This window comes from Cydia fagiglandana, chromosome 14 (assembly GCF_963556715.1).
Source record: "Cydia fagiglandana chromosome 14, ilCydFagi1.1, whole genome shotgun sequence".
NCBI lineage: Eukaryota > Metazoa > Arthropoda > Insecta > Lepidoptera > Tortricidae > Cydia > Cydia fagiglandana.
Window position 1 is genome coordinate 3,304,275 of NC_085945.1, and position 17,632 is coordinate 3,321,906.

General features: G+C 37.5%; 1 protein-coding gene across 1 annotated transcript in view; it reads right to left on the bottom strand.

The window, feature by feature from the left end:
• Positions 1-2,076: 2,076 nt before the first annotated feature.
• LOC134670672 (probable RNA-binding protein EIF1AD) overlaps positions 2,077-17,632 on the bottom strand; it is a 65,753-nt gene continuing 50,197 nt past the window's right edge. The window contains exon 3 of the mRNA XM_063528490.1: positions 2,077-2,089. The gene's annotated coding sequence lies outside the window, so the exon portion shown is untranslated. The remainder of the gene's footprint in view (positions 2,090-17,632) is intronic.

Sequence of the window (17,632 nt, forward strand, 5' to 3'; positions counted from 1 at the left end):
TTATTTTCGTGTGTGGGACCAAATAAGGCGATTGCGAGCAAAGTTGGCATTGTAACTGTCGGAGCGGAAAGCGGACTTTTCTATCTATAGTTGGGAATGGGTGTTTGTGTCGAATAAGTAATAGATTTAGAAGATTAATTCCGGTGGCTAATAATCGGCCTTTCTCGCATTATTGACTTTAGTTAGTTGTAATAATATCTTTTAGAAAGTGTGACCTCTACTCAAAGAACTTATCACTGCCCACAAAAACTGACCATTCTTAGATATTTTATATTTAATTGAAAAATTTTATGAAAAAAAATACGCTTCCGGCATCGTATACTAACCAACTGAGCTACGCTACTAGGGCTTGAATTCGGAATTCCGGAATTTCGAAATTCCGGAAACTCGGAGAAATTTTCAGATTTTACAATTCCGGAATATCGAAAATTCCGGAATTTCAATTCGTTCTTTTATATTCGCTACTTTGGGGTGGAAGTCTTTGGCGTTCATGGCTTGCAGAGGTCGTGGTTTCAAGTCCTGCCGGAGGTAATTTTTTCCATTTTTCCTTTAATATAAAAATTGTAGTAGGTACCTATCACTGGCTGACGTATCTGCTTGATAAAAAAATGGTTTATTTTTAAATGTGTTCTTTAAAAAAAATCTCCGTACCGACCCATTTCTATAGTACCTATTTATGCATTCCCAGTAGGTACCCATTAAAAAATATTATTGCTGATGTCCTAAGTTTAGTAAAACACTTCTGATAAATATCGAGAAATCGGTCTATAAGCCTCTTTGGACCTAGTTTAAAATAGACAAAAGCGATGAAATAGCCACGCGCGAATTATTGTTTTCGACTTACCTAACTTAATTACAGCTTATTGGTGCCCAAATGAAATAATTTCACCCCAACAATAACTGTATTATTTAAGAGGCATAATTTAATGAACAATATGCATATTGACAAAGGCTCTGTTGAGGGTGTTCACAGTTAACGGGAACAAATTAAAACGATAAATCGGAGGCGGGCCGGCCCTTCCTGTATTAGAAGTGAGCCGGATAAAATGGCGCCGGCATCGGTTGTGATATCAAATGGTTTAATATTAGGACGGAAATTGTGTACCTTATCAAGTGAACAATCTACAGAGATACATAGATAGATAAATACTTAAATACATAGGAACCATCCAAAACTTAGGAACCAATAAATAAATATTATAGGACCTTTTTACACGAATTGACTAAGCCCCACGGTAACCTCATAAAGGCTTGTGTTGTGGGTTATTCAACGACATATATAATATACATAGAAAACGACCATGACTCAGGAAATGTGTGATCTGTGTCATCACACAAATAAATGCCCTTACCAGGACTCGAACCCGAGACCATCGACTTCATAGGCAGGGTCACTTGCCACAAGGCCAGACCCCAGACCGGTCGTCAAATATTTGTGATACACACACACAAATAAATGCCGTAACCAGGTTTCAAACTCAGAACTTCGTAGGCAGAGTCACTACCGAGGCTAGTTGTTAAATCAAGATAATGAAATCGATAACGCAGCGCCATTTTAACCGCCGCATTACCCGCCATTTTGTTTAGCGATTTAAAAACGTCGCGGCCACAGCAGCCGGCCCATCCTGATTTATCCGGTTATCCGCCCACCGGTGACTTATGACGTATCATTTGTTTTGTGTGGGGTGTGATTGGGGAGTTTAGTTCATTAAAGCGGTTTGAGGGTTAGGGTATTGATGCCGTGAAATCAATTCGGCCGCAGATGAAGTGTCGTTTGCCCTGAGAGTACCTTTTAACGTAACTCCAAACTTTGAGTAATGATAATAAGTTCAGTACCGAGACCGTGCCTCTATATTCATTAATATCCACGAATGTAACGTTTTCAAGCAAAAAGTACCATAATGTCGCTCACCATGAGGACGAAAATTGCTTGTATCTTTATACGAAAAACCTGTCAGAGCGTCCTTATGACAAATGACCATGTGGTACCTTTTGCTTAAAAAGGACACATTTGTAAATCGTAATGAATATGGAGGCACGATTCTGAACTTATTAATACATAAATATTATAGAACATTTTTAAACAAATATAACAACGCAGCGACTGTGATGGGCACCTTTGCGCCGGGGGTAGCGCGGGGAGGTCTCTTTGAGTAGTTTTTATATTCTCTGTTTTATTTTAGATATATTTAGGGTTGTTAGTTTTAATTTAGTATTATTTATAGATGTATTTAGTTCATAAGTTATTTATTTGTCTTTCTACTGACTTTTTAATATAACAACGCTATATATATATACTATATATAAATACCAGGAACAAATATGTATCTTTATTATTATTATTGGGAGCCTATAATGTCCCACTGCTGGGCAAATGTCTCATCACATAAATAAATGCCCTTACCGGGATTCGAACCCGGGACCATCCGCATCATAGGCAAGGGTCACTACCCACTAAGCCAGACCGGTCGTCAAATATTGTCTTTACTCAAAGTGTGTCACTGTCAATTTGTTTGAAGATGTAAGTACCTACTAACAAAAGTTGAAGCAACAGAAAGTTCTGGAAAGCAATTCAGGGAGTTTTCCGACACAATAGAGCGTAATGCTACAAACAGCGCTGATAAGTTGTGCGACGATAATTTACACTTACGCGTACGGGAGCCGTACTATTTGCTTTTTTACTGTGGCGATAAAACTGATCACATTTGATCAGATACCTGATCATAATACCTGTTAATTATATACACAAAATACCGTCCCGTCCGGTGATGACCTCCCTTTGTATTCTCTAATGTTAAGGATGACTCACGCTAGACCGGGCCGTGCCCGGGCCGAAGCGTCCGATATGTCATTTTCTATGTCGGTGATCACGTGGTGCTTTCTATAGAGAACGTGAGAAAACGAAGCACCTGAAGCTCCGGCCCGACCCCGGCCCGGTCTAGCGTGTCATCCTTTATACTTTCATCATGATCTGCCATTGCGTTACTAATCGAACATGGGATTCTCACAATCTATCGGTAATCAAAATGGAGCATTCCACGGGCTGTCCCGTACAATCGCATTTTATTTCCTGTGTTGCGACTTTTTTTTCGGCGTTTAAAGCATGCGATTACTTTTCTGTGCATATTTTGACCATTTGTCATAGAAAAGGAAACTCTTATACCTGCAAATCATCAGAAAATTCGCGTTTGTACGGGACAAACGGTAGACAATTTCATGGAATGCTCTAAATGACGATCTGCGGGATGAGGTCGAGGTGATGACATTATGTATGAAATACTTATACGTCACGTTTTACGTATAATTTTATCACTTAAACAGTTACGCAAACAGCTACACATAACGAAAACAGCTAGACAAATAATTATCAGACATTAGAAGATTCCTCAACATTAAAAGCGAATTTAACCACATTAAAAACGCGATCGTTACGCGTAGTAACGACTCGAATCGTTTGGTCGCAGCGCAACCGCATTAAAATCGCATTACCATCGATACTTTATATCGATACTGGCAAATGCACCCCGCACTATGCGACGCGGAGTAGGCCAAGAGCTAGCCGCTTGTAAGTTTAAAATTATAACTTGATTTATTTTGTTTTGACATGACCTTAGCACGATCGCTCTTGCGCTCTTGCCTCATTCCTTCATCACGCTCGCATCAATAAGTGTGAGCGAGATGCCTTATGACACGATCCCTATCTATCCCGGTATTTTGCCACGGTTCATGGAAACCTGAGGTCCGCTTGGCAACTACTCCCAAGAATTGCTAGGCACTAGTTTTCACTAAAGCGACTGCCATGTGAGCCTTCAACCCAGAGGGGAAACTAAGCCTTATTGGGGTCAGTCCGGTTTCCTCACGATGTTTTATTTTACTTCACCGAAAAGCGTCTGGTAAATAAGAGTATTAAATGACCGAAAAACTCATTGGTACGGTGGTTTCAACCTGAAATCTCCTGATTGAAAGTCGCACGCTCTTACCGCTAGGCTATCAGTGCTGGATACAGTAAATATAGAAATTTAAAAAACATATTCCCTTTGCGGATGAATATAGCTGTGATCAGCCTGTACGAATACATTTTAAATTACATATATACATATTTTGAATTTTATTGGCGGCTGCCTCTTTGACTATGAATAAATATGTCCATTTGGTCCAAATACGCTGCTCAATTACGGACCGGAGCAGAATTGCGTTAATTCAGATTTAAAGTGAGTCAATAAAGCTTGGTTAAGAATGATTCCATTTATTATTCCAATACCGATATGCAATGCAGTAATTTATACGAGGAAAATGCAAAGGTATTTGTGCAATTAAAGGTGTTATTTCCATACAGGTTTTGAATTTTGTTGCAATAATTTTATTAATAGGAACTTATGTACGAAATATCATTTGATATTTTCCAGCTTTTCGGTGAAGGAAAACATCGTGAGGAAACCGGACTAATCCCAATAAGGCCTAGTTTATCCTCTGGGTTGGAAGGTCAGATGGCAGTCGCTTTCGTAAAAACTAGTGCCTACGTCAAATCATGGGATTAGTTGCCAAGCGGACCCCAGGCTCCCATGAGCCGTGGCAAAATGCCGGGATAACGCGAGGAAGAAGAAGAAGAATTTTGTTAATAGGCAGATTTTTGACCGAGCGGAGCGGTCACCGATTCAGCTTGGGCAAAAATTGTTTGGTCAAAAGTCACATACGTACACTCCCTCGGTGGACTATTTGTACAAAGTAGTATCGTTTAGTATTTGAGCAAGAATATAGATGCGTTAAATTTAATAAACAATAAGTTTGCCAAGTTTTCTGGATCTAGACGATTTCGTTTACCGACTTGTTCGACATCCGCATCTGCATTAAACGCCGCATCGATTTTATAAAAGAATGCGGAAGTTCCGCGGTTATTCCCAGCATCCCCGTAATAGACTGCAGACAGATTCTCTGACAATGCCAAGTGACCTTAAAGTGCTTTAAGCTCAAAGCCAAGGTCTCGTGAAATCGATACGCTCTATAAATTGATGGGGTCCAACTAGTACGTCCGCTATTGATAGTGATACCGTCCGCAATTCCGTGGAGCAGTAATTGGGTCCCTGACATAAAGCGCTGTCACAGAACACACAAGTGCAATAGCAGTAGGTCAACTTCTATGCCTAAAAAATCGGAATACTTCCACTACCGAATTGTTACCAGTGGTAACTACTGAAAATAGTTTCGTACCTAAAATATATGTTTGCTATTGCATTTAAAGATGACTCACAATAGACCGGGCTGAGCCCGGGCCGAGGCGTCCGACATGTCATTTTCTATGACGGCTGATCGTTGATCACGTGGTGCTTTCCATAGAAAAAGAAGCGCCGGAAACTCCAGCTCGGCTCCGGCCCGGTCTAGCGTGAGTCATCCTTTATGACTTTTAACACGTTCACTGCCAGCGCCCCGCTTGGTAGGTTCTCTGTTCATAGGCGCTATTTGCTACAAAGCGGAAAACGCATCACTCGTAGAGCGTAGGTAATTCTCGCTGGCAGTGAATGTGTTAAAAGTCAAAAGCTGTGTTGACAGATTTTTTTGTTAATAAAGTTGATTTACTGCTTCACAGTATACATACCGGGTGCGGCCTGTAACACGAGCAAATAATTAAAACATAGATTGTACTCCTCAAACGGTGACACTTTTGTTCAAAAACTTTTAAAAATTATTAAGTATTTAGACTCCCTATTTTTCATACAAAATAAAATGTATCTTCAATGGACGCCATCGCCACGCCATATCAATGTGATTGACGTTGCTTGTTCAAGCCTTAAACATAACGAAATTCGCAATACATTGCGTCTTTGAATAATTTTTAAAGTGTGTTAAAAATCAAACTACAAGTTATTTTTAAAAGTCGCTGAACAAATGTTGGTCAGTATCAGGAATACAGCCTACAGTTAAATTTTTTGCTCATACGAGTATTACAGGCCACACCCGGTATATACTGTGGCGCTGACCACTGAAGATGGTCATTTGTAGGGATGCCACGAATATTCGGCAACTATTCGGTATTCGGCCTATTCGGCCACTTTGCCGAATATTCGGTATTCGGCCGAATGTTGCATACTATTCGGCCGAATACCGAATACCTGTTGCACCTACCTAAAAAGAAAAATTACACAAAAAAATAACCAAAAACTAGGTGTATATATAATGTATCCTTGGAAAGTTAGTTCAATACCATGGTACGTTTTTGAGCATTTGTTGATTACAGAATATTTTATTTTATCATGGGTCTGATTTGATTAACTCTAACTACATTAATTGATTCTGTTCAAGATAAAAATATATGTTAGCAAACGTTGTGATTTGTTGGTGAACAGTTTTCATAATAATTGTGACTCAAAATGTTCGCATTTCATGCCGAATATTCGGTATTCGGCCGAGAGGTGGGGCCGAATATTCGGTATTCGGTATTCGGCCAAATTCACTATTCGGGGCATCTCTAGTCATTTGCATGACATTGAGAAATTTATAGCACGAATTTTGAGTACGGTGAGCGCCAGAAGTTTAGTACGGTCAGCGCTGATAAATTATGTAGGTACTCATTATTATACGTTTCCTCAAACAAAAACGTCACTTTTGACGTTAACATACCTATCCGATCTATATCGTATCTTTAACAAAATTTTGACGTATCTTAAAGTTCGAATCAGGCTACACCCTTGGAAACAGAGTCGTAAGTTTATATTGAGAACTTTGGTTCCGATTAAATACTTATTTGCTAACTGTACACCTAATCCAGATTCATGGTCGCTTTATGGTGTTTCTAATATTGTATGTTGTTTTGACTTGGAACTCTTAAAATCTGAAGGGATGAATATTATAATGCGACCACGTTGGAAGAAAGGGTCCTACTTTATATCATGTCTTCAAAAATAGCGCCAAAAAAGACCACCTTCGAATACTTTTCCAAATAAACATAGGTAGGTATCTCGACCGTTCGGTTTCAAAAGTATCTTAAACTGTTGAATTGTACTACATATATATTTATAGAAAAATATATTTTTGTTAAGAGAAGAGAATGAGTATTTTTAGTATGGTAGATATAACTTTAGATGCATAACCTGATATGCTACGTTTGATGTTGACTACCATATTTTAGGCAAAATAAACTTATTCAGTTCTATTCTAAAACATTTGTGTCGCAATAAGTAAACACTGCAATAAAACGTTCCTTCTAAGTCTTATAATCGCGTGCTGCACATTAGTGTTACGATGTGTTGACATTGATCTCGTGTTACAAGGGATCACGTTGATTACAGAGTTGACAGCGAAGGTCCCCGGATTGACGCGGGAGCCTTGGCGGAGGAAAATCAACAATTGTATGAGTAGTCACGTACCTACAGCACAGAATAAATAATAATACTAGGTACAGAAGACTCACTCCCTAACAAAACGCGTCTGTTACGATCAGGACAGATATGGCCGCTAGGTGGCGACAGCGCCACGCGCGGCTTATGGGAAACCCCAAAATTGGGGCCGAACGGATGCACTTTTAGCTACCTGTAGCAAAGCGACGGAATCGCGGAGTGAGTCACGCCTGCCTATAGCTACTAAGATCCGAATGAATTAAGAAACTCCTTTAAAATCGGTTAAAAATACGAATACCTACATCTACGGCGTATTTCATCCCACATAATACGTACAGTCAAATATAAAAATATGGGTGCACTCACCATACTTAAAAATATGGCCCATAGCTCTAATGTCAGCGAATTAAGAACTAAGGGATATATTTTTGATTAAGTTGTATGCACCCATATTTTTACACTTGACTATACATATTATGTAGAATAGAATAAGCCGTAGATGAATTCGCATTTTTTACCGATTTCAAAGGAGTTTCTTAATTCATCGGGATCTTAATAGTAGCCGTAGTTTTTTTTGGAGGAAAGTGTCATGAAAGCGCCTAGTTTTTAAGGAGCTACTTCTCGGCATGCAAAATTTGGTGAGGTTAATGAAATGAAGACCATAAAATGGTAGCTTACGTTAGGTCACTTTTTTAAAGATTATTCCTGAAGTATAGTAGTGTTGATAACTACCTACTTTTTGCCGTGAAGTTTATATTTCCCCCATAGGTACTTATAGCATTTTGTACAATTTCGGAACAATAATTTTCAAAAAAAATTTACACACAAACATAGCGAAACTTTATGGGATCCTACAAAGGTGCATATGTCTAATAGCGCTAATTAATGAAAACACATTCATAAATAAAACACATAATTTATTAGCAAGAGTTTAATAAAAAAATGCAAAATAATAAAAATATCTCCAAATATTGCCTTAACACTAGGATATCTGTAGGGCTTAACGTCCAAAAGTATGAAAAATACACACACATTCCCTGATGTCTGCTAAATATTACCAACAAAAATTACTCACTGAAACATCAACCCTTTCTTAAAGCAGTAAGACTCATTTTAGATTGATATTTCAATCAAGTATAACTTTAATTGGTAAAGGCGTGAACTATTATACATTTAGCCAATTTTTATACAAAATTAAAAAACACATTGGCACTCGTTTACCCAAAATTGTAGCAATCGCGATCCAGTTCATTAATGATAAAAAACTGGATTCTAAAATTTGCATTTTCGTAAGACTAGCAAATTCATTGAAAACTTCAATAAAATACATATGTAGGTAAACAACGTAACCCTGATATGATTTGACTCATGCCAAAGTTATACTTCTAGTAATTTTAAAGTAATCCGTTACAATATCGACTTAGTATGTTTCTAAATAATCCGATTATAATTTTCGGTACACAATACAAACAGTAGGATTCTGGAGAACGGTAAACAGTATTTTCTTTACTTTATCATACACAAATTGCATTTAATGACAGGGTCCTGAAAAATTTATTCATTTCGTCTATTAAGAACAAGTCAATAAGAGTTTCAGCACCGGTTAAACTTTATCTCAACCTAAATTAACCGGTTTATTCAACAAGTACAGTAGGAGTATGAGTACAAAATAACTTATAAGCCCCTCTCCTTTTACCGTCTGTATTTTAATAGTTTTAAACCTGTTATTCCGGTAAACCTTTAATATTAAAAACCGGTTTAATATTTTTTTGGCAACAAAGCCGAATTAAAAATATGTTATGTCAAACACATGATAACAGTTTGGAAATTTTACCCGGTACCAGTCTTTATTTAAGCGAAAAACACATGAAAATAATACCTAGTTCTACTATTTTCAAGACACTCGAGCCCTACATATTTGTATTGTGTTCAGTGCGCAGAAAACAGAAATTGTCATAATTTGGAAGATTCTAGGAAACAAATTATTGTCATTCCACAACTTTGGTACGGATCAGGATTTGTGCAAAAGCAATTCGTATGACAATTCGTTACAAAATACAAAATTATCTGCCATACAATCTTACAATTAACATGGTATACACTAGTGGTGTGAAAAATCTCGAATACTGGGAACAATACGTCATCTAAACGGGCGTAAAGTTGAAAAATATCTACACTTGCAGAGTTGTAGGCAATGCAGAAATGAAGTCACTTAAGATTTGAAAATCCACAAAGGTCATATAAATGTGTCCTTTCGAATTGTACCCGTTTATTATTCAATACCCGTTTATTAATCCAAATCAACACCCAAATCATAAGATTTACCACACCGCCATTAGGTTTTGATTATATAAAAATGTCAGGTGATCAATGTAATACTAATAATTTATGCGATTAAATATCAAAACGATGAAAATGTCATACGAATGGGTTAATTACAATTTACATCGTTTAATTTAACTTTTGTCATTCAAGTTATAGGTTACATTTTTTTTTAACATTTAATATGAATGTCAAATGCCATATCAAACATTTGGAAGGATTAAGGTACCTAAAAACTTTTTATACCAAAGGTGCGTATTTTAATATTATATTGAAACAGCTTATAGCCATGATATGGATATGTGAAAATGTCAAAATTAACTTGTCAAACTACGCGTATACCACCATCGACCTGAGCGAACAAAGTGCTCAAAATATCTAAACATCCATATCGTCAACATGTTCAGAAATTTTTGGAATCGGCATACTGTAAGATGATAATAGGGAGTGCTCCCGGTACTGGTTTTCTAGGACCAGTACCGGAACCGGGAATTCCCGGTTCTCGCCATACAAACTCAGTACCGGGAGCATTCCCTAGCTGATAACAGTATATTTAAACAAGAAGTTTTGACAAAAAGTGACCAACTAAATTAAAAGAAAATACTCTTTAATTATAATCATAAATTAATATTAAGGAAATACGCATGAAACCATAAGGAATAGCTTTTTGACTAGTAATAAAATTACATCTACTCTATCTATATTTAAGTAATACGAAAGCGTACGTATCTCCCTGTCTGGCTCGTAAGCGTTGGATTGGAGCGAGATGGGAGACATGAGGAATACCTCGATATTTAATCAATTTACAAAAATTCATTGCCACTTACAAACTTTGAAGAATCGTACCTACTGAATGAACGAGCAAAACTAATGTCGGTCAAAACAACTGATCTGACTTTTAACTGATCATTGGTGGACCTTATATCTTGGCAATAAGGCTTATTGTCAGTTAACAGTATAGCCGATGAAATGTCACTTTAGACAAAAGACAAGCTATTTACGGTAGTCAATAAAATCCGGTAAAGTATTGAATTGAAACCGGTAAAGTAGCATCAACATTATTTCTCCCTCTTACTTAAATCTTCTATAACTAGAAGTGAAAGGGACAGCTATAGTTTAGCACGTTCAAGCAGTACCGTCATTTAATTTATCAAATTTCCTTTACAAAACTTACAAATACATTATAAATAATGTCGTTACGAGATTCTGTTTAATAGGACCTATAATGATGCCTACAGTAAAATATAGAGTACATAATCAAAAAGACCAATCACATAGTAGTAATTTAACCCATGAGGGTTTATATGTTTTTTTAAGACTACTATTCATTAAACTCCTTTATTTTATTCCGTTTTAAATGTTGTTTACACCAAAGACGCACAGATTTCATTGTGTATATTATAACCTCCCAAGGCCCACCCATACAAATGAAAATTACAAAATTTGCCACAGAAATTTGAACCTACAATGTAGGCAATAGAGTTGATTTTGCGTTGTTTAAAAACTGAACGAAACAAACCAAACGCAACTCTGTTCCAATCGAATATGGTTTAAATTCCATTGAACTGAATAAGTACTATAGGTAGGATCTTGGGCCTTAGGAGGATATGCCATGAAGCGCCCTAGTATCAAACGTGTGATACTAACACAATTTGGGTCGTAGCGACTCATTATCAGACTTGTGTATGTTACAACAGATTAATATGCGTCTAATTGCTTTTCATCAATTTGTTGTAAGATGGTCGTTTGACGGGATACGTTTAACCTTTCATCTGTCTAAGCACTGGTCAGTGCGTACGAATTAAAATCCTTTGTTTAATACAATAGGTTTAAATTCGTTCGCACTGATCAGTGCTTAGACATACAAAGGGTTAAAAAGCTAAATTATTGGGGATAACGAATAGTAGTCGACTCGGTTCCTTCACACTGTTATATTGAGCACATTTTATATATTTGCGAATTATTATACATAATTTTAATAAAACAGGACTTTGTCGAGGAAGTTTAAATAATACTTTTATTTCAAGCAATCTATGTGGTCTGTAAATAATTGGCATACACATACAGTCAGAAACGTCAAGACAAAATAAACGGTCGTATTTATTATAAAGCTAAGCTAGACTTAGACCAAGCTAAGTTGGCAGCGATTTTGATAGCCATGGGAGTATGACGTTTAAAATAACACTTGCACCGTCTGGGCTATCAAAATCGCTGCCAACTTAGCTTGGGTTAACTGTAAAGATTTGAGCAATCATTTAATTTAAACAATACTATGAAGCAATTAAACCATTTTAATTTGACATAGCGTAGTAGGAACCGAGTACAAAATCAACATTGAAAATAAATTATGCTGACGAGACAGAACTCTTTGGCTGTTTGAGCAAAACGTGTGATGTATGGCATCAACTAGCAATACTAAACGCACTAATATAATTATATATATTATTCTGAATACAATATAAACATCCACTGAATAGAAACCGGTTAAAACCGGTATTCCGAAAACCGGTTCTTTCATTAACGCTTTGAGCACCATGCCTACCGCGCGTCATCGTGAACTTTCTCGGAATGCATAAAGGTTGATATTGGTCTGTAGTGGCGCGCGTGAGTAGACTTCTTCGGTGGTCAAAGGGTTAAAAATAGTCTAACTCAGTGGATCGCCACCCTAACAATCATATAGCAATACAATATTACTTAGAAAAAAAATCGTCAATTCCCTATTAGCTCCTCTACACGATGGGCCAGCGCCGGCCACTCCAAGGGACGCAGCCATGCGGTAGAATGAGATAGCAATATCACTTGCTCCCTCTAACGCATAAATGCGTCCCTTGGAGTGGCCGGCGTTGGCCCATTGTGTAGAGGAGCCCAAAGACGGTCTTCACATTGGATTCGGATTCGCACGCCACGGTGTGCGAGCGGGACACCACTATACACGTGAATAGCGTTCTCCCGCTCACACACCGCCTGTGAAACCGGATGTGTGATAACCGTAGAAGTACCCTATATTTCCTTATCTATATATACGCGTTACGATTTATATAGTAACAATATTTAAATACATAAAGTACGTATAAATAAATGCATTTCATATGGCAAACGTAGGAATGTTACGTTTCTGAGTTGGGGGAGTATTCTTAGGCAATAAGCGAGTTCATAACGAAAATCGAAAACACAATCACATAACATCGAAGCTTAGAGCATTTAATGGGTGTCATTCTGAATCCCTAACAACGTTTGTCCTAAAGTCACTTGCCCTAACTGGTTTGTCCTAATGGGCACATGCCCTAACGATCAATTATCATAACGATTATTTCCCATAAATTAAGGTTCTGAAAAATGGTTAGGTTTTAGAACTTGCTGCCACAAAAGTGGGTTAGGTTAGGGTTAGAACTGCGACCCTCGCAAAAAAGAAAATATGCTTAATAACATTAGGATAGGTTAAGTTAGGTTAGGGAAAACAAAATTAGGGTTTTTAGTGTTAGGACAACTGATCATTATGACAAACATTAGGGAATGCAATGATAGGAGAAAAGACTTTAGGGATTCAGATATAGATCCGCATTTAATAACCGGAGTCGCCCTTAAGAGCTTACCCCTCTGCCGAAAACCTTGCACAATTGTGCATACTTTTGTATGAACTGACGTTTATCTGACATGGCTATCTGTACACATACATACATTTGACGTGCCCCTCCCCGCTAAAATCGGCAGACTGCTTTGTGCAGAAAATTACAGACAAGGCGTCTCCAGTTACAAAATGCTGCATCGAAGACATCAATCAATTTTTTCTTCAATTTTACCGTCAAAAGAAGTAATTATATAAAATTGACCGTCCATAAGGTGTTTTATATTCTGTCTTTTTCATTTGATATGAAGACGTTTACTGCGAAAAAAAAAGCCTTAAATGTGATCATTGGAATATGTGCGATCATAACCATAGACAGTCAAGCAAGTTTGTCAGTAGAAAAAGGCGCGAAATTAAAATTTTCTATGGGACGATATCTCTTCGCGCCTACACTGAGAGAAAAATCATCACCAGGAATTAAAAAACAGTTCTGTACTAGGGGAAAAAATGAAGTTTTAGTAATAATTATGGACGTTTCACTATTTCTGTAAAGTTTATTTATTTCTACAAACAGCTCAGTAATCCCAAATATAATTTCAACATTAACAGATAATAGAAATTGCAAGAACTAATAGAAATTGCAAAAGTCAATTTGTTCCTAATAGTAAACTCTCCTTGTCCCCGGATTAAGTTTATTTTTGTAATTCTAAGTGTATTTTTGTTGTACTTTTCTCTCAGTGTACATTTTTTTAATTTGCCGCTCTTTTCTACTGACGGAAATGGCTTGACCGAGTATTTTAAATTAATTTAATTCATATTTCGTATCGTAGTGCATTATTGTAGATTACATTACGTTATCTAATATATCACTTCGCCACAACACTTCGGGAATTAAACGAAATGCTAAAATCAAAATCAATGAAAACTGGTACTTAGGGCCTACCGCGAACAATGTTCGACGTGTTGCCTCTCTGCCGCACTTGTAAATTCGTACGTAAGTGTGACAGGGATGCAACACGTCGAACGTGGCTCGCGGTAGGCCCTCTGGTACTTATTGCATAGGGAACGTGAATGAACGGTAGGGGGCAGCACAGAACACTCTGTTAATTAGCGGTCAAGTTTAAGCTTCGAATGTAGCTCACAAGATGGCAGAACCTTCAAGTCACAAGAAAACGTATGTAAACCATAGAGGGCAGCACATGCTTTTTGGCGTGAAGTGTCAGTGTACAGTTTATGTTTCCGATTCAGGTCACAAGATGGCTTCCAACTCGCACGGCCCCTATGAAAATGTACCTATTTTTATTGATTTTGAGTGTATAATTAGTGAGCATTAATGAGCATCGCTTTACAGTCAGAGTTTGGTCGTAGGTGAGATCAAAATAAATACTTGACGCGGTTTTCAACACGCGTGGTTTTGTCATGATTGTAACCAGACCGTATATTTACCCCTTAAGGGGCCCACTGATTAACAGTCCGCCGGACGGTATCAGCCTGACAGTTAGAACATAATTTAGACAGTTCCGAACAACTGACAGGCCGATACCGTCCGGCGGACTGTTAATCAGTGGGCCCCCATATTCATAAAACTTTACGGGCCTATTTTAGTTAAATTATATTTTATCCCTTTCTTACAAATACATAAGTCAAAATGACAGATAAGGACAAACGATTATTAGCTAATTGAGGTTTGTAGCGCGTTTATGAATAAGGGGGTTGAACTGTACGATATTACTCCGTTTTAGCACGCAATTTTAAACTTTATCGTAAAGCGTGAAGGTGCATTTTAAGTTGTACCTGGTTACAGTTGATAGTGTTGGTCGTATTAATGAAAATAGTGAAGACCGTGTCTTTGCTTGATTAAAATGTTTTGTGAGATACAATAATATTTTCACTATACTACACTTAGAAAAAAAGGCGGGCGAGGTGTTCAAAATTACCTTGACGCGCTCTTATTTTCTTAATAATAAAGTCGCGTCAAGATCATTTTGAATACCTCGCCCGCTTAGCAACTATTGCTGCTGACTGTATGAAGGTTTATATTGGGCTATTTATAGCCGCACGTGTCAGTTGACGTATATGGCGGTCAAAAGGTTATTAAGCCTAAATTTTTAATTCCACGCCATGGGTAATCATAACATATAGCTATTTCGCCTCCACAAAGCACTTTCGCTACATACCGGGAAACTCATGCTATCTTATTAAGGCTATGACTACAGCTTAGCGATAAAATGAGTAAAAGATAAAATCCAATTGTATTAAACTAGACTGTATCTCCCAAAACATTTACGTGTGAAATAATACTTTTAAAACTAATCGTATTTAGTCCAGCTATCTTACGATTATCGAAAAGCTACGTAAGGGCCCCCCCACATCTAGCGTCTTTCGAGCGTCGGCGTCTGTCGGCGTCTGGTCAGCGCTATGGAAAACGACGTCGCTGCACAGTTGCGTCGACGTTGCGTCGACGTTGTGTCGACGTTGCGTCGACGTTGCGTCGAGCGCGGCCATACAGTTGTAGACGCCGACGCTCGAAAGACGCTAGATGTGGGGGTGCCCTAAGTCGGGAAAAAGTTCTATAAAATATGTATCAAGGTCCGTATTCATAGGGGCGGGAACCCTAAATGGAATTCGTATAACTATAGTCTTATGCCATTCCTACAAACGTATAAAACGTTAGCCGTATGCGAAAACATATCGCTTACCTTTAGACCTATTCGAAATGCTTATTTAACAGTTCTAGTTCGTTTTTTTTAGCACTATAAATATGGTTTTTATTGAAAAACACATTTTAAAATAAGTTACGGCAAATATGTAACAATTATGAATCTAATACGATCGTTTATATTCTTCTGATTTCATAAGTAATAGTTACTGATTTTTAAAAAGCCTTTTTCAATTAAAAGACATGTCAAGATCGCTTTCCTTCTTTCAAGTTCTTTCTAATGCTAAAAAAACTAACTAAAGTCAAAGTAATTGGCATGAAAGGTTGTTTATCCGCTCGTGCGGCAAGATGCCTCAAAATAGACGCTCCCCGACAACCACGCACGCGGCGGCCGCCATTTTTAATATTGAAAATTTAAAATATTGCTTTGCCACCTGAGGGGTTATGAGACAGCCATAGCGAGCTTATGTAAGAACTATACAAAGAATTTGATTCTTAACCCTTTGAACTCTTTTATACTTTTGTTTTTGAACGCCACGCTGATCGTGCGGGCCATTATGAACCTTGTCAGAATTCACGAAGGTTGATATTGGTCTGTAGCCGCGCGCGGATATTGACGTCTTCAGCAGTCAAAGGGTTGAAGTTTGACGATGAAATAGTTATTTACGATACAAGTGCGGAAAAGGGGAAATTCGAAACGAGTGGCAATAAAACACGACCGAAGGGAGTGTTTTTAAATCGACACGAGTTGCGAATTACCTATTCGCACGTGTATCGTACAACTTTTTACAGTACATATGGCCCTTTGAACTTTTGGCATACGCACGAACAGTGCTATTTTACGCACTAGTGTGGAAAAATAGGACCATATGTACTGTAAAAACAATTTTCTCCAATATGCTCGGAAATGTACACCTTACTGTAGCAAAAATAGTACGGGAAGTTCTTCGTTAATGTCAAACTCTAACTAAAAAACATCAAACTATCGCTGTCCTTTTCTAGCGGACGGGAAGTAAAAAAACACTACAGTAATAACTTATTACTGTAGTGTTTTTTACTTTTTAATAATAAAAAACGCAAACAGCCAATTATTATTGCCGCGAGCCGCTTCTACACGACCCGATCAGCTATCATTTCACGTGTATGATCGTGCGAATACTGCTTAATAAAATCAAAGATTATTTTTATATTTTTTTTAAATCTCATCCGTGTTCATAAAGCTTACATAGTTTGTCAAAGGATTTTCTCATTTCAAACATAGACAAAGAGAATCATACTATCTTTGTCTTACACTAGTACTAGCACCCAAAAGAAAAGGATGGGTGTAGTTTTCCTGGTTCTTACTGACTGAAAAGTTGGTTTGACAAACTATATTGCGCAATTATATTGAATGAACGAATATTGAATGGTACTGAATGGCAGAATAAGTTTGTGCCTTTAACTTTTAAAAATTAATTAAAGAGGGAAATTGTTTTTGACATTTTGGATGTGAAGGTTTGATTTGAGTGATGCTTGATGCTTAAATAATAATTATTTTAGCTTATTTCCTCGCATGTTTGGAGAAAAGCACTATATATGCCTCGGCAGGAATAGCAATTCGTGGATTCGTCTTCTTTGTCGGACTCCGCTTCGCGTCGTCCGACAAAATCGAAACTCATCCACGAATTGCCCTTTCCCGGCCTCTGCAATAATGTACTATTATTTGCAGGTTCTAACAAAAATGTTGTGATGGACCAAGTTAACTCTGCAAGACTT